Below are 25,848 nucleotides of genomic sequence, written 5' to 3' on the forward strand. Positions count from 1 at the left end.
TATAATATAATATAATCAAGTACACTTTTACAACAACTCACCCCACCCAACAGCTGATGATTATGCCAGCAATAATGCAGAACAGGGTCTGTGTTACAGTATAAATAACACCTACCCAAGGGTGTTATGAGGCCCAATGCTGCAGGCAGAGGGCCTCTACACTCCTGGAAGGGCATTATTTACACAGTAACACATACCCTGGAGGGCAATATTATGCATAGAGAATGGGCTGCCTGCAAAATTGTGTTTACTTGCTTATTTTTTATTATTACTGTTATATCCTGGGAAATAAGGAGACCACACGGTTTCTGGAGTTGTAAGGCCTTTCTTTATTAAGAGCCTCCAGGTGCGCACCCATGCTACATGCTCACAACTTCTGCAAGTCATACATACACCGGAACCAACAAGTTACCAGAGAATACAGAACCAACATTACATGTTGAATTCCCCACAGCGCCCCCTACAGTACAATAACAACATTACCAGCCCGAATACTACATTCCTCCCCTCTTAAGCTATGACACAATCCCCTACATAAGAAAAACTAGGGAGCAAGTCCAAAGCAATCCATTTAGTCACTTACTTTCTAAATAACTGGCTAGTTATTAACTGGTTACCATACAATCGAGCTATGTTGTTCTTGTAATCAATACATGCACTTTCTAACATTGATAGTCCTTCAAGTAACTAGGTTTAACCAGCACACGCTTAGAACGGCGCAATGGTACCACCCTAGGTGACTCCGGTGTCACAGTTACCACCTCAGGTACCGGTGTGTCCATCCCTGGAACGGTTGGATCCTCGGGAACCTCTCCTTCCGCGTCCCGGCGGTCTTCCTTGGGCCCCACGATTGGCGATCCTCCTGCCGTGGCGAGCCCTTGTTCCGAAATTAACGGTATTTCCGGGGCTGGCAGTTCCGTGGAGTCCTTCTTCTGTTCGCTCCGCAGAATCTGGTCTACATGTCTCCTCACCAAGAAATCTCCATTCAACCTCACCTGGTACGATAATGGACCTGTACTCTTGACAATGAACCCTGGAATCCATTTAGGTCCATAACTGAAATTTCGCGTCATCACTGCATCTCCCTCCAGAAAACTTCTCTCTCTCCGTCGTCGATCATGACATTCTTTTTGCCTCCACTGGGTCCTCTCTACCTTAGTTCGGATGTTTGGATGCACCAGATCCAATGTGGATCTTAATCTCCGTCCTTGCAACATCTCGGCAGGTGACAAGCCCGTGGTAGACTGGGGTGTAATACGGTAGTTGAATAACACCCTTGACACTTTTGCTGCCATACTTCCTTCTCCGGACTTTTTCATCATTGCTTTAAAAGTCTGGACAGCCCTTTCAGCACAACCATTTGAAGCTGCATGGTAGGGTGCTGATGTGATGTGTACGATGCCATTTTTTTTCAGAAACCCCTTGAACTCTTCACTCGTGAAACATGAAGCATTATCGGATACAATAGTCTCTGGTAGTCCTTGGCTACTGAAACTCTTCCTCAAGCATTCAATGGTAATGATGGAAGTGGGTGTTTTGACTGGATAGGCATCCATCCATTTAGAATGAGCATCCATGATTATCAAAAACATTGCCCCCATAAAAGGCCCGGCATAATCTATATGAAGTCTCTGCCAAGGTCTACTCGGCCACTCCCATGGGTGTAGTGGCGCCGCCACAGGCAAGTTGCGATGTTGTTGACATGTTTTACACTCATTCACAGCGACTTCAATATCGTGGTCCAACTTGGGCCACCAGAAATAACTTCGGGCTAAGGCCTTCATTCGGTGATGCCCACATGACCTTGGTGCAACTGCTGTAAAAGTGCCCGTCTTCCTGGGGACGGAATTATCACTCGTGCCCCCCACAATACGCATCCAGCTTGCACACTCAGCTCTGTTTTCCTCACCTCATAAGGCCGAAAAACTGGATCAGTTTGTTGGACTGGCCAGCCTTGCTGGACCCACTGAAACACTCTAGCTAGCACCGGGTCTTTGCGTGTCCATTCACTCAGTTCCCTGGCAGACACCAACGTGATGTCCTCCATCATCAAAACTCGGTCCTCCGCTTCCTCTTCCTGGAGATGCCCCGGTAGCGGCAGACGGCTCAGCGCGTCCGCATTACTATGGTGTTTCCCGGGCTTATAAACAATCTCGTATTCATAAGCTCTCAATGTTACAGCCCATCTCTGAATGCGGGGAGAAACCATCTGCGGCACTGCTTTCATCTCGTTGAACAGTGACAACAAAGGCTTATGATCGGTGCAAATAGTAAACTTCCTGCCATAGAGGTATTTGTGAAACCGCTTAATTCCAAACATGACAGCCAAACCCTCTTTATCTAGCTGGGAATAGTTTGACTCTGCTGGTGTTAAAGTTCGTGACATGAACCCAATAGGTCTTTCTTGTCCATCTGGCATCCGGTGTGCCAACACAGCCCCTAACCCATAAGGTGAGGCATCACATGACAAAATTAAGTCCTTGTGACTATCGTAGTGCACCAAAACCTCTGAAGACTGCATTAGTTCCTTTGACTGTTCAAACGCTCTGTCCTGTTCCTCTTGCCACGACCACTGAGCCTCCTTCCTTAATAGCTTATGTAAAGGAGCTAACAGTGTTGACAGATTTGGCAGGAACCTGTTATAATAGTTGAGTAAGCCTAAATAGGCTTTCAGCTCTGTAACATTTGTGGGTGCTGGCGCCTGTTGAATGGCTTTCACCTTGTTTGGCAGGGGGTGTAGGCCCGATGCATCCACCTTGTAGCCCAGGAACTCTGCTTCCTTTGCCATGAAAGCACATTTACTCCGCTTCACCCTCAGACCTGCCTCTCGCAGTCGTCTCAGCACCTCGTTCAGCATCTCCAGATGCTCTCGAATGTTCCTACCCGTCAACAGGATGTCGTCTAAATACACAGCCACCTTCGGAATTCCTGCCACCAGTCCCTCCATGATTCTCTGGAAAATAGCTGGACTAGAGGAAACACCAAAGGGTAAACGATTGACTTGGAACAAACCTTTGTGTGTGTTAAGGGTGACATATGACTTTGACCCTTCTTCCAGCACTACTTGTTGATATGCCTGACTGAGGTCCAGTTTACTAAACCTTTCACCTCCCGACAGCTTTTCAAACACATCCTCCACCTTTGGCAAGGGATACTGCTCCAGCTTCGAGACTTGGTTCACTGTTAACTTGTAGTCACCACATATGCATACAGTACCATCTGGCTTTAATACGGGAACAATGGGTGCGGCCCATTCCGCAAACTTTACTGGTTCGATTATACCTTGCTTAGTGAGTCGCTCCAACTCAAACTCAACTTTCTTCTTCATTGAGTATGGTACGGGTCGGGGTTTGTAAAATCTTGGCGTTACGTTTTCTTTAACGTGTATTTTTGCTGGTGGACCCCTCCAGGTCCCCAGTTCCTCTTTGAAAACTTCTTCGTTGTTCTCCAGCACCTCTTGCAAGGTCAGCCCATGCTGTTCTACTTTATGGAGCTGTAGACAGCCCATGTCCAGCTCCTTTAACCACGCCCGGCCTAACAGGTTTGGTCCCTTACCTGCTACCACCATGACTGGCAACTGTTTGACTTTGTCTTTATATTTCACAGTCACTTTCGCCATCCCCACTGTGGGAACTATTTCACCGGTATATGTTCTCAAAGTCACTGAACAGTCCTGCAGCTCCGGAGCTTCTCTGGGCCATAACTTCCCATACTCAGCCTTTGACAGAACTGTCACACTACACCCCGTATCCACTTCAAACTGCACCATTTTATCATTTAAGTCCAACTGGGTTTTAATGGGACCAACTCTTTCCCACCTGGCCTCTTTCATGTTAAACATAGTAAACACTTCCTCTTCTGCCCTGGTTTGTTGATCTGTACCTTCATGCATGTGGTGTGCATACTGCCGTTTTATTTTTCGGTTTCCCTTTCTGTCCATTATACTGCTCTTTTCCTCCCCCTTTCTCGGCTGGTCCCGAGAGGGCGTTGAGCGGCACATTTTCTTCACATGGCCCTTTTTTCCGCAAGCATGACATTTTTCGCTTAAAAAACGACAGTTCCGTGACAGATGTTCACCTCCACACCTGTAACAAGCATACTGACCAGACTTCCCTTGTGATTTATGCTCCATGACCACTTTATGCACTGGCAGAGGGGTAGCACTCCTGCTCCCCACCCCTTCAATGGTTCTTGGTTGTAAATCACGAATGTCTTTATTCGCTGTCTCTATAGCCTGTGCCAACTTCAAGGCCTTTTCAAACGACAACTCAGGCTCCGCTAACAATCTGCGTTGTATGCGGTCATCTGCAATGCCACATACGAGCCTATCTCGTAGCATTTCTGTCAGTCTGTCCCCATAATTACAATTTTGCGCCAGTTCCCTCAGCACTGCGACATACTCCGTTACCGTTTCATTGGCCATTCTAGTCCTTGAATTTAACTTGAACCTCTGGACTATTGCACTCGGCTTCGGGTTATAATGTGACTGAAGCAAGCTCGTCAACTCCGTGAACGATTTGTCCCCCAGTTTATCAGGACTCAATAAGTTCCTCATCAGACTGTACGTCTTGCTGCCCACCGAGCTCAGCAATATGGCTCGCTTCCGGCCCGCTTCCATTATCTGGTTTGCCTCAAAAAAATGTTCCAACACTTCACAATACTCCTCCCAGGTCTGTGTCTGACAGTCGTATGCAACCAGTGACCCCAACATGGAACCAGACATCACTCCGGCAGGCCCAGTCTCTTCGTCATCCGACATTTACCTGCACCCCACCGTTTTCACTCGCAGCGGACTCGGAGGCATCCCATCCTCGTCGCCAATATGTTATGTCCTGGGAAATAAGGAGACCACACGGTTTCTGGAGTTGTAAGGCCTTTCTTTATTAAGAGCCTTCAGGTGCGCACCCATGCTACATGCTCACAACTTCTGCAAGTCATACATACACCGGAACCAACAAGTTACCAGAGAATACAGAACCAACATTACATGTTGAATTCCCCACAGCGCCCCTACAGTACAATAACAACATTACCAGCCCGAATACTACAATTACTATACTATTATTTTAATATATTTTTGATGTAAAATAGTTCCACTGCCTAATGTTTCTGACTTGCTGTAGTATATACAAGCAATGTTTGTAGGAAGCATTTTACATCCAGAATATAACATTTTCAAAAAAATATCCAGATATCTACTTCATTTTTCTGGTCCCTTACTCCTAAATATGTGACTTGTTGCCAATCTTTAAGAATTGAAGTTTCAGGCTTTATTCCCTTCAGAAAATGCATGCTAACATGAATCTTGTTATTGAAGTAACTTTGTAATTTTACAAGAGCAATATTTAAAATCTGTTCTTATTTTTGAGCCATTTATACCCCTTTATTTTAGGCTTTATCCAGATTTCTTGAGCTAAGATGTTGAAGAGGTATGCAAACATCTTAACTGAGGCTGCCACTGTTGGAATGCATTCTCTCTCTCTCTCTCTCTTCACTCTCTCTCTCTCACACACACACACACACACACACACACACACACACACACACACACACACACACACACACACAGAAAAATAAACACACATACACACATGTACTTTTGCAAGTGTAAAGTAATGGTGTGATCCATCTAATTCTCACTTTCATGCACGCATACACCCACCAGAGGCATAAACACATACACTCACACTTTTTTTTTGTATTTTGCATTTTACACTCACTAAACAACAAAAGTGCAGCTTAGGGAGGGTAAAATAATGTCAGCCTTAAATTAGTTTCAGTCCGAGCTTAATATGCTGCCATGAAGCAATGGACTTGTTTTTCAGCAATCATTACCTGTAGAGTAACACCCTGCTGGAAACGTCACCCATTCTTTAAAGCATACTGATTTAAACTTGCTTTTGTTCAGCCTTTCTTATGTTTTCACATTATAATGCCCATATTTCCTAAAACTAAAAAAGCTACTTCTTTACTTTAATACCTTTATCACTTACAACAATCACTTAAAAGACTCACCCTCATATTTAAGATACCCCTGACTACATATTGTACAAATCTCCTTTAATATATAACATGGAGTTTATATCATGAAATACTATTAAGAATTAAAACTGTGTTACTTACATTTACTTTTCTTCCCCTTTTAGTGTCCTTCTAAAACTTAATTACATAAAGTGGGGTATATGCTTTTCACTCCAACCACAAGTTTAACACGGTCAGCTGAAGTTCAATCTTTCTTAGCCACTTTTTTGTGCAAAGACATATTTTAAAAATGTGACTGATGCTTTATAATCTCACATTTATTAATTAATTTCCATTTTGCTGGTCTTTTTTTCTCCTCATCTCCACCTCTCAGAACCAGAGACTAGTTCAGGTCCAAGGTACTACTGATTCTTCTGGCCAACTCCTGAACTTTTTCTGTCTCTCAACTACTTTCCTTTGGAACACTGGAAAATATATCACAGGTAAAGTCTCTCTGTGAGCTTCATTAGGAGAATGAGAAGTAGAGCCTCCTACTGTTTGATGGCTCACATTTTGATGGATAAAGTTTTGTATTCCCCCTTAGCATGTTCTGCATCAAAAAATGCCTTTGATCCTCCAGGAAAAAAAAATAATCTGAAGGCAGCTGGATAGAGCAACTTGAATCTCACATTTGCCTATCATCATTCCCTGGTTGCCGAAATAAATTTGCTTCACTTCTGCCTGGTGTACAGTGAATAATCATTTTCCATAAACATTCTACTATCTCCAGTTTTTAATACTTTGTCCTTCTGTGATGGCCTCTCTTTACCCTGGGCCAGTAATGAAGGAGCTTCAATCCTCACCACTGACACTGGTGAGAGACGGTCACTAAAAACAGGAATTAATTTACACAGTATTTTCAGATGCAGATCTCTGCTTCAAGCACAATTTCCCCCAAGAGAACACATGGCACATGCTCCAGACCTGGGACTGGACCGTGTTGTCCATATCCCAAACAAGACTCACTTTGGAGCACTGTGTCCCAGTTCCAAGTAGCTGGCATACCCACAGCCCGCTATTTGATTTTTTTGCTCTCACAAACACACATATTCCTGGGAAAGGCTGGTGCAGATTTACTAACTGTACCCCTTCTGCCCAGACTATAAGCTAACTATACTTCCAGCAGTCAACCACTCTCAGGGTCTTACAAGGGTACCCAATTATACCCAGTAAAATCAATACTAACATAAATGGTAGAGTGTAACCAAATAAACCAGGCTTTTCGAAGTGGCCAAGGCATCACTAAAATAAGCACAAGTACTCTCAAGATGTTAAACGTATTCTCTAAAAGATCAGTCACAATGAAAGGTATAAAGATATTTAATAATAGACAAAGCAGAAAACATGAGAATACTAAATATCTAAGTACAATAAACACAACAGTTTGAAACACAGGAGAAATAAAAATAACACAGTATGACTGCATTTTTACTAATACAGACTTTGGCTGCTTTCTCATAGCCAGCTTTGGAGCATACTCTTTATGTGCCCTTTCAATTAACAAGCTCTGCTGTATTTGTGCTTTCATAAAATTAATACAATCTGTTCCTTCCAATTCATCTGGTAAAGCAGAAAATCACAAGTTTTCTTTAATTGATCTGCCCTCTAACTCTACCATTTTTAAACAACTTTTCTTGAGATGACTCAGCCAAACTTTTCGTCATTTCAACCTCTAATATTTGCAGTTTTATCAGCTCATCTGAATAGCTAGTTAAAGTTTTTTTCTATTTTTCCAGCCTTTTGTTATTCAAGTTGATACACTCCATCATGTTCCATTTATTTTAATCAGTTCTAAGTACATATGATTTATTTTTTTCCAGTAAATTATTGGAATCCATTTCTTGTACCAATGCTGGAGCTTGAACTTTTTTTTTGCTTAACAGCTGCAGGACTCTTCCCAGTTGGTGTTTTCTCTTCAACCTTTCTAGTTTTCTTTCAAGCATACTAAATGTCTGCTTTGCTAGCATCCAGGCAGTGTACTTTCTAGCAAGTAACTGAATTTTACTCATGCTGGCAGAATTACTAACTCTTATTTCTCAGTTCCTTTTCTCACACTGGGCCAGCTGAAATTAAGTTGTTGATCAGTGTGCAGCCATCTTGAAAGACGAATGCTAACTATTTTTGAGTATCACGCAGATGCATCCTTGAATTTGTAAGGCCTTGTGCAGGGGAACAGCTATGCCTTTTTCCATGTTTCTTAACACAACCTGTGGAGAGCCTAAGGTTGAAGAGATTTAGGAGTTATTTAGCTTAACGCTTACTAGCAAGCAACCCAGCATTTTGATAGGACCTAATGAGCTAGCATTTTTGGTTTTGGAGAAAGCTGAGAAAACCTGATCTAAGGTTATTCTAGTCAGGCAAGGCAGTACAGGAGTGAATGGGGAGGATAATTTGGCAGACATGGTCATGAAGCCAAGCTCTACTACAAATGGGCTTGGTGCAAAGTTGTATAATACAGAGTATGCTAATACAACTGAATGCTTCATGGCCTTGTGGTTATCATTGGTATTAGTGGCAAAGCTGAATTCAGAGCCAGCCTTGTACTCCCTAAACTATGTTTAAGAGTTTTACTTACGATTTTTAGATCTCCTTTGTACTGGCGGAGTGGTGATTTCTTGTACATAGCTTTTACTGTTAAGTTTACTGTTGTAGAAGTTCCAGCACAGAGGTTTACTTTTGAATTTACTATTTTTGTGGCAGATGGGTATGGCCTTTTCAGTACATCTAGCCATAAGAGACTGTAATCTTGAATAGTATGCTACAGCATCAGATATCAGACTATCTGGAGGAAAAAGCATTGTATCTTTATCAAGAATGCCACTGAGTAGTAAGTAATTAATTTTGGAGAGGTACCAAAGTAGAGTTCAGTGTTTTTTGAGAGTCAACTCTTTCTTGAAGGGTGACTATTACTGGTATATGGTCAGATTTAACCAAGACAGTATTGGCACTGGAGGTAGTACAAAAAGGGAAGCATATAGTAGTACTTAGTCTAATGGAGAACATTTTGAACTAGCTTAAATAATCTGCATATTCTTGGGAGGACTCAGAAGGGGACCCGTAGTTGAAAGCAATGTGGTATCTCACTTTATTGAAAAATCATCAGCAAATTCCAGATTTGTATCAAATAAAATTTAGTGTGAAAATAATGGAGTAACTAACAACTATGGACACAGCTGACCATGGATCTGAACACAAACCAAATGCTGTATCCAATTGCAGCACAGAAAAAAAATTCTTCCCACCAGAAATGTCTCAATGAATAGCTAGGTGCAGCCCCCCCACCTCTAGGACTTACTTTTAAGTATGTCAATTTTGCAGTCTGGAGTGGATCTTGACAACACTTCCTCTGGCAATGTAGGGAGGAATGCCTTTAAATCAGCTTAGATCCTTACAGGTGCTTTTATGTCATTCTCTATCCATGCCAACTCTCAATGCTAGATTCATAATTCATCTCCCTGGCGTCTCTACAACGACAAACCTACCTTTCTGAAACCTTTATGCATTCCAAATTACCTCCCTATCTTATGCCTCCATTCCTTAGTCCTCTTCCAAAGAATGAACCATATTGTTGTCTCAGAAGATGCCCACTTGACTTTACTATACACTATAAATTACCTTGCCCTGCATCTCCCATACAGGTGAGCTTCACCTACTTCATACTGCTTCTTACTCTCAGAACTTCTCTCCTTGAATTCTCTGGCCAATTTAAAGGCTGTTTCTCATACTGGAATTTTGTTTCTTATCCTCAGTTTATCTAGCCTTCTAATACATCAGCATCAGTGATTTCTCCATATGTCATTCATTCATTTTTGACACTCTGTGTGCTGAAACTAAATGGACTTTAGCTTTATAATGCATCACAGATCGTTCAAATCTAGCACAATATTAACACATATATTCTGGCCTAGACATATGTATTTCTTATTTGATATTCTCTTTACTTTCCCCTGGGATAGAATCCCAAGTCATTTGTGTAACAGACTTTAGTAAGGAAACTTAAAATTATGTAAATAACCAACCTAAGCAAGTCACCTCAACATTTAAAACTTCCTTCACAACTGTGCTATGCTCCATTTTTTATAGAACATGTGATCTACAGTTATAGAACACATTTGTTCTATGTTATACTTTAAAACTAGCAACAAATAACAAAACTACTGCAAGAACTACTTCTGAACCCATGACCTACAGGTGAAAGAGTTCCATCATGCTTTGTCTGTATGCTGTCCTGCCTATCCATACAAAATTAACATAAAATGGATTTACCTACATGAACCCAGAAGGAACTATTCACAGACTTCCAAGTCATTCCTGATATGAATTAATATAATGCTGGCAAGAATGCTGACTGTAGAGAATATGAATGCAAGGCACAAAAGAATTACTTAGTTCTGTGGTTGTTCAAAATCCAACTATTGTAAAAGAGAACTGTATGAACTTTGGTGGTTCTGAATATCATTCCATGGCACATACCCCCAATTCCAAGGTGGGTCAGGTTCCTAAAATAGAATCTGCAGGATTCATAACCACCACATCAGAATATAGTGGCAAGTAGCCTTGACATGAGAGGAAACAAGAAAATTACTGCAACAATTACAGAAGTATATCCTCCTGTGGTTTGAGTTAGCATTGCCAAATCCTTGTATAAATCAGAACTAACTATTCACAGAATGTACCTGTCAGCAATATATTACACAGCATATGGCTTTGTTTAATCAAATATACAATAGTTTTTTTTCATTAAATATTCCTTCAAGGCACTCTGCATCCTTGATGTGGTTTTCAAATATTTAAATATTTATGCAACATATTTTATTTCTACACACAAGCATCTATGAAAGACCTCTTTTTTTTGTTGATTTTCACCCTTAAAGCAACTTACTAATAGGGGAGATCCGTTTGTAGGGACTGATACATGTGTTCTTTCATCATAGATAACGCCAGACAATATTTATGGGCCACTGTAGCAACCTTTAATAGGAGAACAAACTTCTTTGAAACTGATTAACAGCACTTTAAAAGATTACGAGAAACTCTGATTTCATGAAAAAAACATTTTTCTTTCACACTAATATTTAATCTGGCTGTCAGAGTTTATGCTACACTAGCTCTTATTCAGTAAAACATCCTCTTGCAGTGGTCTGAATCTCGCAAGGCTTTAAAAAAAATAAGTTGATGTTTAATGTGAAACAGATGTTTACCTCTGCATCTACATCTGCTAGTACCATGAAATATTAAATCCAGGTTTTTAAAGAAATGAAGTAAAACCAAACAGGTTTCTAAACACTGGGTGGCATTTAAAAGTAAAAGAAACATATCATTGTAAAGGCTAGTACAAGACCCAAGTAAAGTGCAAAATACTATTCTGCTAGCAAAGTAACTCTCTCACATCTCATGAAATGCAAGTGATACCTTATGCTGCATCACTGTCATTAAAATAATTTACTAAAAGGGATGCAGCAAGACTGATGCATCTGATTTATACAAAGTGTGATGGTGCCTGTTAAGTTTAGAGATTTATTTACTTAGTTTTGGCAAGATATATCACTTGTGTGGCACAGAAAACATGACAGAAAATCAACAGAATATTCGGCAGGTTAAAAACGTTGACAAAAAGCCTTTTTTATATACTGAAATAACAGAAGAAAGGGTGTGTTTAATTAAAGACAGCAGTATTTACATTATAAAACACAAGAAACAGCTATGTAATTAGTTACATCATGAACTAAAACCTGCAAAAGAACACTGAATCGTTCAATAAAATGGGTTCTATACTCCAGGCTGAGGATTCTATAGTGGGCCATCAAAGTCCAGTTATCTGAAACTCAAAAAGCAGGTACTCATTTTCTTTCCTAGATTGCAGTTACATCACCACTAGGCAAGTCAAAGGAAGTCCAGCAGTGAAGTCTCTGCCAAGCATCTGTCACATCAGCACCACCAAAGTCCTATTTTTAAGGACTTCAGCTAATAAATTAAGTCCTGATCACACCTTGTACGACTAGTTAATCTAGCCTGCGTAAGGCAGTTGTTGGATGCTCAGATGGATATTAATGATCCCACAGCACCTACTGAAAAGAGTAGATGAAGTTCAGCTAATAAATTAAGTCCTGATCACACCTTGTACAACTAGTTAATCTAGCCTGCTTAAGGCAGTTGTTGGATGCTCAGATTGATATTAATGATCCCACAGCACCTACTGAAAAGAGTAGATGAAGTTCCCGGATGCCTTGGACAAACTTACCCTAGCAGAATAAATATCATGTTGGGTCTGCCCTGAAGAGAGGCCATTGGCCTAGTAGGGCTAACCGGGTCAAAGAAGGATACGTAAATAAGTAAAAAAATAGTAAATAAATAAACTCTTACATCTAGAATCGTGGACAAACCAGAAATAAATAGGAACATTTTTTTTTAAAGATACTAGCATTAACTTGAGAAGTTGACAGAATAAGAACATTTGAATTAACATGCATTTGTTAAAGAGGTCAATAACTCTGTTTCCATTATTTAAGTGCAATTCACCACCCTTTCTGACAAAATTACTAGTCTAAGGAGGGATTAGGAGGGACAGTTGAGCCAAAATCAGGGACAATTGAGAGGTATGGCTTCAGGACTAGTAGCATTTATGTTTACAAGAAAAAATTTTAGGAAAACTTTCAAAGAAAAGTATCACTCCAGCATTTTTAAAAGGATGTAATGCATTTCATGTAATAGTCTGTGCACAAGGTCTGTACATGGTATTTTAAGCATCTTGCAAAAAGAAAAGCACAGTTATTTCACTGCAGACATGGTCTTTATGACATTCTGAGTAAAACACTAACACAGTTAAAGTTTTTTTTTCTGGTGAAAATGATTACTATTACTGTGTTGATTCTCATTTATTTTTGAGTGAAATGATGTTTAAAATGACATACTGAGTAGAGTTTTGCCATTCACAGTCATCTGCAGACAATCATTCTTTGGCATGGTAAACTGTGATGGTAGAATTCATAACAGGAAATAGTTGTTTTTAAAAGGGGGACAGTTTCCCCATGCACACCATGATATGGGGCTTTGCCCCCACCCCCAGTATCTAAGTATACTACCTCTAAGGTCACAACAAGTTAAGAGAAAAGAGAAACATCTTAATGCCTTTTTCTTCAAGTTTGTGCAGCCTTGAAGGCAATATATTTAAAGATCAGAGGCGTAGGGGTACAGTGCCCACCGCACACACATTGTGGACGCAGCCTCCAGTAAAAATGCTGTCCTACACTGTGTTTTTTGTTTGTTTGTTTGTTTTTTAATTATTTAAAAGTGCCATTTTATCAAAACAGATGTCCTTCCTAGAAGGTTCATTCTCTGACTGACATTCTAGAATGTCCAGTATTTTTGCTCTGTATGTCTGCTTAAAGTATGTTCCTCACATTATCTGTCTTATCCCTTGGTTCAGTGACAAAAGGAATTCTGTTAATAAATTTATATTTAAAGGCCCAACTGACATGTGTTCCTATCATAGGACATGTCAAGTTCCTGTACCCTCTTAATATGCTATGCAACCGTTTCACTTCTGCAAACCTTACAGTTGTATTCTACATGTCAACCACAAATCTTTTTACTATGCCATTTGCCAGTGCCAGCAATTAAGTCACACTTTTGTGAGTTACTCTTTCTCTCAAAACTGAAATGAATACCATTAAATGGCACACACTGATATGATCTGATAGTGGCTAGCATTCTAAATAAAAAAAAAATAGCTCAGATGGATATTAATGGTTCCACAACTAGGAATTATAACTATTCATCCGGCAGTACTAGAAAATAGTATCTGCTGTAAAATAGCTCATAAAAGTTTAGACTTAATCTAGAATGCTATTTATAAATTTGATATTTGGAGAGGAACACTTATTTTACTGTGTACAAATTAAACAAAATGCTTTTGCTGTTTCTTTTTCTTTCAAAGTTAGGATTTTATGCACTGCATCATTACTTTTACCTTTATCTCCCTTGTCACTGCAAGACTTAGTGAATATCCTTTTCCTTCTACCACATAGAATGCTTTTTCCATTCTTTCATTACTTCATCCAGATGGGTCAGTGCAGCTTCTTATTTAGTACTTCTTACTTTGTAGCTTTTGGTTGTGTTTTTTAACTTTCCGAATGCATAACTTCTTTTTAGGTTTACTGAGGCTGTTCAATCTATTAACACTGTCACCTCAGCTTTCTTTATTTTTACAGTTGCTTGCTGGCCTTATGTTATTTCCACTCCCATGTATTGTGTGTGTATATATGTGCATTCACTTTTCATATTGTTACCACACTCATTTTGATATTCATTTGAAATGGTATATGAAGATGTTCTTGTACGATGCATCTTTTATTCTTCCTCAGGCCCATTAAGAGTAGAACTGTCTGAATTAAATCTAACTTTTTGCATAGATTAACAAAATTAACAACAACCAAGAATACAAGACCTACAAACTGAATTCACAAAACCCTGTAACTAGATATATACAAACAAATGGCGTATCACTACTGGCAACTGCACACACACACACACACACACACACACACACACACACACACACACACACATTCTTTGCTTAAACTATATGATCCATTCAATAATCAGTTCCTCCATGTAATTTAATAAAAATACTTAGTGCTGACACTTGACCCCATCCAATCGTTTTAAACTATACACCGATATCACACTGCTAAAAAGTATAGTTCAATTCAAATTGTTACAGAATATCGCATTCCCAAGGCAATGTATTTATTTTATTTTTATTTTACATTTGTTGACCGGGCTGGTCTAGCTGGATACATATCCATTTTCAGTAGAGGCCCGGGGAGAAAAGCTCCACTACAATATGCTAAGAAAGTAAAAAACATACATAATATTCTAAGGAGATAAAAACAGGTAGAGAAAAAACATTTTTTAACATAGATATAAATGTTAACTATAACCAAAAACATATTAATGCCCAAACTCAAATAGAGTCTATCTATAATTGTACTTCTCTCCATCAATAACACTTACACACTAAAAACAGCCAGCAATAAAATATGGAGGTTCACCTTCATTGCCAACTGAATAACACATCACTGTTACCTATTACAAAAATTAAATCCGTTATCAATCATAAAGTACAGCAACACTACCAAATACACTCCTATTCAAAATAATAAAATTAGAATACTGTGAACTGTTTTTCTTATATTGTGGCATCAGTCTCTGTGATGGGAGGATACTGCAGAACACTAGTTGATTTCCGGCCTTAGAGACATAATCAACCTTCTTTATGTCCATCTTCACAGAGTCTACGAAGGTACACTTCCAGTCATTTATAACTATAAAGATAATGCCCTTGTCATATTCATATTTTGGACCCAAGTGCCATGGTGATATGGCAGATTCTAACATCTGGTAGGCAGCTATCCTGATTTTGTCCATCCTTGTGAGTGCCGCAGCCATGTACCAAACTATGGAGTCATTTATAACAAATACATTACCATGGCAAGTGGAGTGCTGCTTTTGCAGCCAAGAGAGCTTGGACAGACTACTCTGGGGACTCCTGTCTGTGCTGGTGGTGGAAGAAGCTAAATGTAGTACACAATACATACATATATTTCGAGCATGGGCATTAATGCCCTTCTAGCTTCCCAAAAGGATGTCAGTGTTTTGCTGCAGTACACACAGCTCTAGTGAGGAGAGCTAGGAGGTCTTTGTAGTGTTATATATGATTCTAGAAGTAGCAACAGAAGAAGGTTTTACATTTTACCTGCAGTACGTAGGTAAGATGTTAGCATGGGTACTGACACCTACTTTATGTAAAATGTTTCTTTCCAGCTGTAATAAGTATGTGCACCTCTTGAATATGGACTCACTCTATGTTAAGAACAAATAGAGCATGAGAAAGTTTATAGACTACCTCAGGGTACCTACTGCTAGAATAAAACACATAAATACTCTAAGAAATAAGTTAACTGCTTTAATTCACTCCCTAGCACTCTGGCTCTGGCATATTGCCTTCTAGGAAAACAATACACCACCATTAACACAACTTTATTTAATCTCTCCATTCATTCAATTAATGAACAATCAATTAATCTTAAAGCATACTTTACCAGTTATAAAATTTCCTTCTTGTTTAATCATAACAAAATTACAATAAACTCTGACAATATATACCACTCTTGTTAAATTACTATGGTATTTTATGCTGCATGTTATGCTAGTATTATGCCTAAGTGGTATAAAGGGCAAACAAAATGAAAAGTAAAAGAAAGGATACAAGAACACATAAGGATACAGCTGGTGTACACCCTATGAGTGCAGTGGCACAGCATATTAAGGATGAACATTTTGGGAATATGAAAGACAAAGTACACTGTGACAGGCACAGCTCACGTCACACGGGGTGACAAAATAAAATAATCTGAATAAGCTAGAGATGAAAATGATATGGAAATACAAAACTGTGTGTCCAAATAGGTTAAAATTTGAATTAAATTGGCAGAGTTTACCGCAATTACTTTCATAAGATCATAGGAGGCTACTAGGCTAATGGAACTACAGCTTTTTTAAGCCTAGCTATTTATGCCCCAGTATTCCCAATTATAAATATCCATGAACTAGAATGTTTTGGTGTGTAGCTATACCTTAGGGTACCTACAAGCTGCCCCTGACCATAAGGGACACAGGTGAAAAGCCAGGGCTGAATTTGCAACTTTCTATCCATTGCTCCTACTTGCATTTGATTAAGCTTATGGAAGGGCTCTGCTTCACATGAATGGGGAGTCTGATCCAAAGAAGTGGTAATCTCTGAGATACATACCTGTCACTCCAATATGTTTTATGTCACAGACAAGGTTAAGATCCTTAGATCAGGTAATTTTAGTGCTGTTTGTTTTGTGAATGTGTAGCAGATCCTTCAGAGCTGGACTGGAGAATGCCTTGTAGGATAAGCATAGATTGCCCCTCAACAGTCTGTAGGAGACTGAACGAGTACAGGGGCAGGGCTTTGAGAAGATCCTCATAGGACATGTTGTTTACATCCTGTATTCTTTTAGTGAGGAATCTCTGTCTGCTCCACCTGTTGCAAATGCCTGGTTAGGTACATACAAAGTATGTACTGTACTCAATTACTGGTCTAATGAGGGCTGAATATAGTGGCACTATGATCTCCTTAGATATTGATACCATGACCTTACTTATAAGTTGTTCCACATAGAAAGATTTTCTCACCACCATGCACACATGGTGATTAAACTTCAGCTTACCATCAACCGGAGTATTCATATCCCTTTCAACTGGGTCTACCCTTAGCAGAGTGTTATCAGTGTTGTAATTTGTAGGGGTGGTCATCTTCCTGAAGGGTATAATTATGTTTTTTCTTTCCAATTTTGCTTTTCCAATCTCTTATCCCAATACTTCCTAACCTCCTCTGACTGATTCTTACAGTTATCATGTAATATTTTATATGCTCAAATTATTCCTTTTTTAACAGCAGCTTCTGTTCTAGATTCTTCTGAAAACTCTACTAGTGCTGGTCTATCGTTTAAGACCCCCTGTTTCTTTCTCTTTATCTATCCTGATATCAATCCTTGAAAGGGAAAACAATCTCTACACTTCAGTTCAAATAAATTATTGGTGTCTTCTCATTCTATTACCCTTCCGTTGCTAGTTATTTGGTCCCAATACCTTGTTTTTTTGCCAGTTTTCTCCAATAAATTCACAGCCCCCTCTTGTCTCTTGTCGGTATTCCTAATTACAGTCATCCCTATAGGTAGAATCTCCTTTATCCATTCCCATGTTGGCTTAGTTCTTAGAATACTTTCTGCTACTTTATGAATATAATATTCTGTAAGATTATTGGTATTCTCCTTAAAAATCTGCATCCAAATTCCCAGTCTCTCCTTGTTCTTGAGTATCCCCTCTGATTCATCGTAATCCCTTTCCACTTTGAAGTATATGTTTCTGCTTGTGCTATGTACAGAAGCCTTAACTGTGTAGCTCTGAAATACCCCTTCAAATCTGGTAATACCAATCTGCCTTGTTATATTGGAAAAATCAGCTTATCCCACTTGACTCTTCCCATCTTCCCCTCCCAGATAAAATCATTCAGTGCTTTAAATTATCATATATGAACTAGGCAATCTTACATTCACATAAATGAAAATAAACCATGCCAACAGAATTTCCATTGCAAACATTATACATTAAAAACCATGGTGACCCAACTGTAACTACAAACATTATACATCACTTCCAGTCACTGTCAGTCAAAACATTATATACTTCATTCAAATCTTGTCCTCTACCAGAGGAAAAATTATTTAGAGTCTACATAGTGTATAAAAATACCTATGTAAACACTTATAAGCAAAGATCCTAAATCTTCGAGACTTTGTTGCATTTTTGGGAGACATACATACATCATCCATTGTTTCTTTGTGAATTGCTTATCCAATCTCTCTTCCTAATAGTTTCTAACCTCCTCTGATTGATTCTTATAGTTATCATGCAATATTTTATATGTTCTACTAATTATTCCTTTCTTAACTGCAACTTCTGTTCTAAATTCTACTAAAAACTCTGCCAGTGTGGGAATCCCAATCCACCTTGTTCTACTGGAAGAATACGTTTATCCCACTTGACTCTTGCCATCTTCCCCTCCCTGATAAAATCCTTCAGCTCTTTATTAATTTCTATCCACAACTTCTCTCACTGATAAAAATATGCCTGACCTGTGTATAAGACTAAAATGACTAAAAATATTTAACTGCTTGCATCTTACTATCAGTATACATATAACAGAGCTTCTATTTTCACAGTTTTTGTATCATCTTTTGCCAAGTCTCTTCCCACATATCCTTAGTTGCCACACCAGAGTCATTTTTAATCCCTTCTCCTAAATACTTTATTTTATCATGTCCCCATAAATATGGCTATTGCTGAACCAATTTGTGTGTTGGTACATAATTTACAGCTATTGCCTTTATTTTAGCTTCATTAATTTTGTATCTTGAAAAGATTTAAAACTATCTCAATATGTTCCATAACACTAATATCCATTCTGTTTTTGTCAGGTATAAAATAATATTATTGGCAAATCAGCTTTTCTTGACTAACATAACCAATTATATCCTTGAATTTCTGAGTTCTTTATTTTCTTTGCCAAAGGTTCTAAATATAATGCAAATAAAAAAGGGGAAAGATGACACCCTTGCCCTGTTCCTCTGCTCAAGCAGAAATTATCAAAGAACCCACGCATTTTAATTTTCGCCTGTGATCCCTCATATATCTTCCTAATTAACCTTATAATTTTATGAGGGAATGCATATACTTCCGTTGCTCTGTTCATAAAGTCCCAGCTTACTCTGTCAAATGCTTTCTCTGCATCAAGACCCACAAACAACATTGTATTTTCTTACATTCTGCTTCCCTCTGGATCATCAATGTTCTGTTAATGTCAAATGTTTGCCTCCCCTCCACAAAACCACATTGATCTATATTTATCAATCTTGGGATCACGTTTGCCATTCTTTTAGCCCCTTTAGACCTAAATACTTTATAATGATGGTTTAGTATTGAAACTGGCCTGTATAAAGCTGGATCTGATGGATCTTTACCCTCTTTTGGCATTACAGCTACCACTGCTTTCTTCCAGGATGTCGGTACTACTTCTCCTCTTAAAATACTGTTAAACAAAACTTTACAGATCTTTATCAGTTTTCCTCCTATCTTCCAAACTTCCATATGAATACCATCTATTCCTGGGGACTTTCCTGTGGATTGGTTATACATCACCATTTTTATCCCAACTCCTCCTAACGTAACTGAACCTCATCTACCTCTAACCTTGGCATATTTAATTCTTCCATTAATATTTCCATTTGTACCTTTTCTTGATTTCCATATTTATCTGCTTTATACATACTTTCTGAAATATTTCTAATACCTCTACATGATCTCTTGTTATATTCCTTGTTGTAGGCTCCATAAGCAACAGCCCTTTCTATTTTATGCTGAGTCTTTGTGCTAAAAGTTTTTATGCTCTAGAGTTATTATTAAAAAACAGTTGCTTAACAGCAATCTTTCTAAACTCGTGCATATTATTGAGGTAATCCCTTATTTTCTATTTAGCATTCTGCATTTACTCTTCTTCTTGCTCTGTGAGATTCCCCCTGTTATGCAATACTTGAACATTTGTCATTCCCTCTAAATAATTCTTTTTACTTCTTAAACATATCTCCCTTTCTTTTATTTCCACCCTATTTTTAAACTCCACTTTATTTTTATCCCACTCAAAAGCTATATTTTCAGAAGAAAATTCTAACTTCTCTAATAGCTCCTGAATAATTTCCAGTACCCATACTTAAATTCTTCTATTTTCAACAGATAGGTGGGAAAGTGCCAGTGTCTCATTTTTATTTCATTACCTCATTTTATTTTGGTTATTATTGACATATGATCTAAAATAGTTATCAGATGAGTATCAAGACTTTCAATTAAATGCACATATTCCTGTGAAATGTAAATTCTGTCTGGCCTAGTCCAGTTTTTGTATCTTGGCGAATAATATGTAAATTCACTCCAAACTCCTAGTACTGAATTCACATATTCCAAGCCAAATATTTTCATAAATTTCTTCAAAAATCTACCCTCCCTTGTTATATTTTCTCTTCTGGGCCCAAGGCCACTTGTTGTTGGTGAATTCTCCTACCCTAACTTCATGTATCCTATCTGTGAACCATTTGGCTATGTAACAGGTGACATAGGAATTTATGTAACAAGAAGATATCCAGAGGCCGAGGAATACAAAACTCTTTATTAAAACAAAAAATGGTGACATAGGAATTTATACATATCTTTGTGAGTTTGCCTATAATACTTGAGTGAGATACTGTGTCAATGTGTTTGCTAGGTTGAGGAAGGCAGTGTGCACCATTTTGCCCTCATCCATAGCTCTAGTAACATTCTCGAAAAGTCCATCAAGTTTAATAGGCATGACTTGCCCTTGAGAAAACCAAACTGGGATGAATTCAGTGTTTGAAGATTTCCTGTGTCTTTGTTTATCAGGAACACAATAATTCTTTCAATGGCCTTGCATTTAGGACTAGTCATACTTATGGGTGTGTAGTTCCCGTTTTGTATACAGGGATGACTCTTGCAGTCTTCCACTCCCTAGGGACAAAGCCCGTCTGGAGGCTGCTGTTGAAAAGAAATCCTTCACAAGCACATAAGTAGCTGCATTGAGACAACAGTACTAAACCAAAATAAACTTAGGGCAAACTTCAAAAATAAGCCCCCATTAGTGGACCCCCAGTTATGAATAGGCTGTACAATAAAAGAAAGAAAATCCTGTCCAAATATAGGAAGGACTATTCACCAGCAGACAAAAAAACTCCCTCAACAGTCCCAGTAAGCAACTCAGGTGATGAATCCAGTCCACCAAAGCTAACTTTGAGGCAAAAAATAGCCTCACAGGCTAAGGATAACCATAAGCCATCTTTAGTTATGTACATAACTTTAATGAAAACATCCAACTGTGTACCACACTTATAATAAATGGAACTGTATACTGAGACAGAGGATATAGCAGATTTGCTAGCTGATAAATTTAGATCCAGTTTGACCCCCCCCCGTTGTCCCATTACTCCCCCAAGAAAATGCCCTCTTCCATTTCTCCCCAACTATCACTAAAGAACAAGTCCTCACTGAACTCTCTAAAGCTAAAAATACTGCATCGATGAGTCCTGATAATATCCCAGGATGCCTCCTAAATAGATTGAAACACAACCTGCCAGGTCCACTGGAATTTCTTTTCAACAGCAGCCTCCAGACGGGCTTTGTCCCTAGGGAGTGGAAGACTGCAAGAGTCATCCCTGTACACAAAACGGGAACTACACACCCATAAGTATGACTAGTCCTAAATGCAAGGCCATTGAAAGAATTATTGTGTTCCTGATAAACAAAGACACAGGAAATCTTCAAACACTGAATTCATCCCAGTTTGGTTTTCTCAAGGGCAAGTCATGCCTATTAAACTTGATGGACTTTTCGAGAATGTTACTAGAGCTATGGATGAGGGCAAAATGGTGCACACTGCCTTCCTCAACCTAGCAAACACATTGACACAGTATCTCACTCAAGTATTATAGGCAAACTCGCAAAGTTAGGCATAAATTCCTATGTCACCATTTTTTGTTTTAATAAAGAGTTTTGTATTCCTTGGCCTCTGGATATCTTCTTGTTACATAAATTCCTATGTCACCTGTTACATAGCCAAATGGTTCACAGATAGAATACATGAAGTTAGAGTAGGAGAATTCACCAACAACAAGTGGCCTTGGGCCCAGAAGAGAAAATATAACAAGGGAGGGTAGATTTTTGAAGAAATTTATGAAAATATTTGGCTTGGAAGATGTGAATTCAGTACTAGGAGTTTGGAGTGAATTTACATATTATTCGCCAAGATACAAAAACTGGACTAGGCTAGACAGAATTTACATTTCACAGGAATATGTGCATTTAATTGAAAGTCTTGATACTCATCTGATAACTATTTTAGATCATATGTCAATAATAACCAAAATAAAATGACGAGGTAATGAAATAAAAATGAGACACTGGCACTTTCCCACCTATCAGTTGAAAAGAGAAGAATTTAAGGAATGGGTACTGGAAATTATTCAGGAGCTATTAGAGAAGTTAGAATTTTCTTCTGAAAATATAGCTTTTGAGTGGGATAAAAATAAAGTGGAGTTTAAAAATAGAGTGGAAATAAAAGAAAGGGAGATATGTTTAAGAAGTAAAAAGAATTATTTAGAGGGAATGACAAATGTTCAAGTATTGCATAACAGGGGGAATCTCACAGAGCAAGAAGAAGAGTAAATGCAGAATGCTAAATAGAAAATAAGGGATTACCTCAATAATATGCACGAGTTTAGAAAGATTGCTGTTAAGCAACTGTTTTTTAATAATAACTCTAGAGCATAAAAACTTTTAGCACAAAGACTCAGCATAAAATAGAAAGGGCTGTTGCTTATGGAGCCTACAACAAGGAATATAACAAGAGATCATGTAGAGGTATTAGAAATATTTCAGAAAGTATGTATAAAGCAGATAAATATGGAAATCAAGAAAAGGTACAAATGGAAATATTAATGGAAGAATTAAATATGCCAAGGTTAGAGGTAGATGAGGTTCAGTTACGTTAGGAGGAGTTGGGATAAAAATGGTGATGTATAACCAATCCACAGGAAAGTCCCCAGGAATAGATGGTATTCATATGGAAGTTTGGAAGATAGGAGGGGAAACTGATAAAGATCTGTAAAGTTTTGTTTAACAGTACTTTAAGAGGAGAAGTAGTACCGACATCCTGGAAGAAAGCAGTGGTAGCTGTAATGCCAAAAGAGGGTAAAGATCCATCAGTTTTCCAGTTATCATGTACTTGTGACATTGTCATTTAGGTATCCTTTTTTTCCCAATCCCAGTATGCTTATCATGATGTTTATTCTTTTTGGTATAACAATCATTATGTTCTTAATTTTAGATATTTATATATATCAGTCACAACTTATTTAGTATGTATTCATGAATATAAATGAAAAATCAGTAGCTTATTTATACCACCAAGTCATTTCCCAACTAATAACCTTGTTGTTTTTTTATAACACTTTTGTCTATATTAACTAATTTTTGATTTTCTGACTACAGGAAATGATGTCATCACATGTATTCACTGAGGCTATATAAGATGATGATTTTCAAACACTATCAAATGTACTACTGAAGAAAGCTTAGTGCTGAAACCAGTCTAGTTTCAGTTTTCTAATAAAGATTCATCATTTAGATCCTCCTGGGTGCTGTTTTTTTTCTTTTCGGATCAACCTTGCTTGCTTGCCTGGCACCAGCCTAACCTGCTAGCTTCTTCTTCACATTTCCATTTATACCTTTTCTTGTTCTCTATATTTCTAGTACCTCTACAGAATCTCTTGCTTTCTTCCTTGTTATAGGCTCCAGTTCAGTTGCTTATTCTGTGCTTTCATAAAATGAATACAGTCTGTTCCTTCAATTTCTCCGGTACAGCAGAAAATTTCAGGACTTCTATGTATGCTCTTCTAACTCTACAATTTTTTTGAAGAAGCTCTTCTTGATCAGTCTTATGTTCAGCCAGCCTTTGCTTCATTTCAACCTCTGATTTTTGCAGTTTTATCAGTTGATCTGAATAGCTACTTAAAGCTTCTTCTATTTTTCCAGCCTTTAGTTATTTGTGTTGATATACTCCTTCAATGCTTCATTTATTTTAATTACCTCTGAGAACAGTTGATTTATTTTTTCTTCTAAATTACTAGAAGCCATCTCTTGTAACAAAGCTGAAGCTAGAACTGCTTTTTTGCTGAACTGCAGGATTCTTTCCAGAAAGTGTTTTTTCTTCACCTTTTCTGGCTGATTTTCTTTTAGGGTCTCTAAATTTCTTCTTTACTGGCAACCAGGCAGTGCATTTAATAGCCAGTAACTGAATTTTATTCAAGCTGACAATATCATTGGCTCTTATTTCTCAGTTTCCTTTCTCACACGGGGAGAGCTGAAATTAAGATGCTGATCAGTGTGCAGCCATCTTGAAAGTCAGCTTTACCATTCTGTGCATATTTGTTGATATTAACAAATCATGCTTAATATAATGATGTGACCTTGGGTCACTGGTGACATTTTTGATGACTCCTCCAGTCATTAACTTCAGATTTACTCCTTATAATTTGTAAAGATGTGACTTTAAACACTTGATTGGAAAGCTGAATGTTTGCTTACCTCTGGCCCAAGTAATTGCTGTACAGGATTCTTGGACAAGATCACTTACTAGTTTAACAAATACATAAATAAATACATTACATGATCTGCTCAAAGCCATACAATTCAAAGAGATATGCATGGCTATATATATATATCCTTAGTTAAGGTCACATACACGGATGTATGCTGAAGACAATGAGAGGAACCTGGTGGGAAAAATTAAGAAAAAATACACATCTAGGTTCCTTCAAAATGGAAGAGGGAACGTACAGTAAGCTAGCCACTACTTCTACATTTATTCTCCCTGATGAGTATAGTGTGAAGCACATCACAGATCTGCAAACACTGGCTTTAATGTATGTCTACATGTATGTCTGTCACCAAGGTATAGGATAAATAAACTCTCCCAAGAACAGGAACCATCTGAAGGCCCAGAGATGGTAGTCAAACTGAGTAAGGGAAACTTGTCCAATGGTACTAAATTACAGTGATCCATTAGGAAAGTTGATAATAAAAACCCAGACTTAACTAACATGAAAAAAAGCTAATTGTTGTGATCTTAACCAAAGGAAATAGAACAAAACAAACAAATCACAAGTTTCTTCAGGGGCAACTTCTCTATGCTCCTGCAATCTTACAAATTATTTACTCTCACTGAAAAGGTACTTTTATTTACAAAAGCCAATGATGTGAAAACTAACATCGTTGACACAACCAGAAAACAAGACACTAAAGATAAACATCCTTCTTGTTACACCATAATGATGTCAGACAGGAGGCCTTTCAAGTTTGTCTTGCTCTATTAAGCCAATGTATACCTAGGAGATGTGAAGAGAAGTATGAGGTGTGTGTTGGGGAGGTGAACAGAAATCTGTACTTCATTGTGTGAATGACAGCGCTGCACTCAGCTGCAAAAGAAATCTTACTCCTCCCACTTCAAGACCCTCTTAGTTGAGAAAAATACACATGGAACTTATTGTGTTATTGTTACATATTGACATTTGCTAAAAAAAAAAAAAAATACGTATTACTAAAATTCAAAAAGGTGGT

The 25,848-nt window shown here is 38.2% G+C and overlaps 1 protein-coding gene across 1 annotated transcript in view; it reads right to left on the minus strand.

The window, feature by feature from the left end:
* Nucleotides 1-25,848, minus strand: part of VPS13B (vacuolar protein sorting 13 homolog B) — a 5,424,989-nt gene that overhangs the window by 643,901 nt on the left and 4,755,240 nt on the right. The window lies entirely within an intron of this gene.

This window comes from Protopterus annectens, chromosome 3.part0, assembly GCF_019279795.1.
Source record: "Protopterus annectens isolate FY-2018-M chromosome 3.part0, PAN1.0, whole genome shotgun sequence".
Lineage (NCBI taxonomy): Eukaryota > Metazoa > Chordata > Ceratodontiformes > Protopteridae > Protopterus > Protopterus annectens.